The following is a 3,105-nucleotide window of genomic DNA, read 5'->3' on the forward strand; positions in this document are numbered from 1 at the left end:
ATATAACTTACGTTGTATATAATACTGATATTTTCAATAAAAAATTGGTCAAAGTCTATGAAGCTTGACTTCAGAAATATCTTATATGCGGAGTAAAAAGAAACGGAGGAGGTACTTTTCATTATTTATTTGGATACAGATGGCATAAGCCGGGGATTATCCTCCTTGTCTAAGAAAAACTTGGATGCAAATGTAAGCAAGATCACACCAAAGGCAACAAGAGTATTCGTCAAAATTAAGTATTCTCTCGGTTCACAAATATAAGATGGTTTAATTTTTCAGAATTAGATGTATAAATAGAAATTTTAATGGTGTCTTTACTCATTTCAGTCTATACGTAGTTGATATTAAAATTTCAAAAAACATCTTATATTTATTTGTGAACGATGGAAGTATATTTCAATGCATGGTTCAACATGAAACATCAATGGCGCGTTAACTAGGGTTGAGTATTTCATCCTCAATGAACAAACAAAACCTTTGATTTAGTTATTTTCACTGAGAATGTCTCTTTTCAACAAGAAAGATAATTAAGCCTCTGCCTTCTGTATACATTATTGCACATAGCTGTATAGTATTAACTATTCATCGAAGTTGACTAAAATCAATAGCGGATAATGAACACATTGGCTTAAAAGTGGAAGAAATATTTGAGGTCCTCCAAGTTGAACCCCTGACGTAGTAGTAATATCTCAACAAACCTACCACTGATCCTATGACCATCGACCATAATTCACCAGTCGACAAGTAACAATACAACAAGAAGTACCCTACTCCTAGACTGCTAATGTCGATGGTTCAAACCAAAGGTTGAATTTGAGACTTTTGTCCCTAAAACCTATTTTCGAGTCAACATCTTTAATAATGCATGAGGCATGCACGTCGGCAATGCCAAATCATAGGCTTTCACCAGGAAATTGCGTGTATTGACCATCAAAATCATCACTCCTAGCCATTAGTGCTCCTAGCAACCTCTCTACTAGTTGGCTCATCCCTTCTAGCTGTTTTGTATCTACTTGGTGCTACATTTTTTGATAATAAAGCGTCCTTTACGGAAATAAACTAGGGTTTTATTAGACTTGGTTGGTGCACGTACCTATGTACTTGTAACATTTTCCCTTAGCTCACCTTGGTTCATTTGCTTCGCTATCCCTATAAGTTACTGCCGGGAAGAGCTTGCGGGTAACTCTCTCCTATCTCATATTTTGTACCAAAGGCTCATTTGTGCATCAGTTGTCCTTACGGGTCGTTCCTCCGCGTTATCCTTCACGTAATGAGTTGGAATATGAAACTTTTGTCTGCATTGGTTTGTTTGACCCAAAACTGCACGCTTTTGATTTGTACTTCTTTCAAAACCACTTAATGGCTAGTTGTAGCCATGAAGATGAAGAAGACGGAAGCAATTCCACTGTTCGATGGAGGCAGGATTTTGCTATTGGGTTCACTAAGCACTTGAGTATGAACTAACTATTGTATGCAGTGGGGAAGCTTGCTAAAAAACTAATATAAGCTTGCCCAAAAAAAATCCTTAACAACTTGATCCAAGGCTGGGAGGCAATGCCCCCTCAATATGTGCATAGTGTGTATCCCTGATTATTTGTACTATCTCGCAAACTATAAAGCTCAAAAGACAAAAATAAGGAACTAAAATATCATACTACATATAATAGTTGAATAAAAATACAGGGCGAATAAATACCAGTTGAACGATAATGTAAAGCTCCTATTCACATGTTTCAAACAAAGTAGTCAAACAAACAACTTTTTAGTTTCATGGGCAGCTTGCTTATGTATTCTAGAAAGAGAAAAGAACAAAAATGTTGTACCAATTTCTTTTATTATAAATAAGTGTAATTAAGTGAAACATCCTTTCACGACCTATCAAGGTTCGGGGTAAAAGGCAACCAGACAACAAGGGCTAGATAATGTTAGACTGATCTCTTCCCCAATGGGCCCAACGGCCAATTGGACCCTTGACCCACGCCCTGATCGGGGGTGTCCAGCCCAAGCAAGGCTGGTGGGCCCCTGTCGCACAGTGCCATTTAGAGGAGGTGGGGACCATGGCACAAAGTACGAGGTTCGTCTCCGCCGTTGTTCCCCACTCCTAACCCTAGTCCGATCGAGAGGTAGGCACTGAAGCGATGAGATGCGCCACCAGCCACTTCACCGTGGACCACCACTACGCTCTGCCATCACCGGCCACCGTCACCAGGGCCGGCACCGAGAGCTCCTCGAGCCAAAGTGAAGGTAAAGTATTGCGAATCATCTAGCCTACCCGATCTAGAGGAACTAACAGATAAGACTTGCATGAGAGAGAGGATATGTCCTACCAATATTTTGAACAACAATTGTCGACTTGCCGCTGTCGGCTGCCAGTATGAGAGTGTCGGCCCCGTGACAACCGGGATCCCCACGAAACCGTCTTGTGTGGGCTACGACATCCCCGTCAATGGGCAGCATGGCATGCTGGCTTGCGTGACCAAGTCCATGCCCCTTCTCATGTGGCATGCAAGTCTTCGACAAGACCAAGGCCATGGGAATCCATTTCCTGTGAAAATTCTCACTGACAAGATCAACACGCTGCAAAGAGGCTATTTGACAGCATCTACCACGCTAGGGCCATGTTCCCGTGGAGTTGGGTTTCTTCCCAGGAATTATCAGCATGCTGCAGTGACATTTGATGTACTTTTCCTACGTCTAATGGGTGACCTTAACGTCCATGAGTCATTATCAGGATCTGGTGACCAATTTCTCTTTGAATAATACCTTCCGTAGCATAGATCAATAAAAGTCCATTGGGCTTAGTCCCACATCGATTGAGGCGGGAGGTAGGACATGACTTATAAGGGTGGGGTGTCCCCTTCTATCAGGCTAGCCTTTTGGGGGGAGAGGGCCCAAGGCCTCTCATAAGTTTGTGTTGCTCTCGGATTGGGCCTGATTGACGCATGTGGGTCAGAAATGCTGGTGTTTGCGGACCCGGGATTTCTTAACAATTGGTATCGGAGCCCAGGTGGTCAGAATAAATCTTGATGGACTCACTGGGGGGCAGGTCATGGTTGGTGGGCCGGAAAGGCTGGTGTTAGTGGGACCATGGTGATTGATGTG

This window comes from Triticum dicoccoides, chromosome 6A (assembly GCF_002162155.2).
Source record: "Triticum dicoccoides isolate Atlit2015 ecotype Zavitan chromosome 6A, WEW_v2.0, whole genome shotgun sequence".
NCBI classification, from domain to species: domain Eukaryota; kingdom Viridiplantae; phylum Streptophyta; class Magnoliopsida; order Poales; family Poaceae; genus Triticum; species Triticum dicoccoides.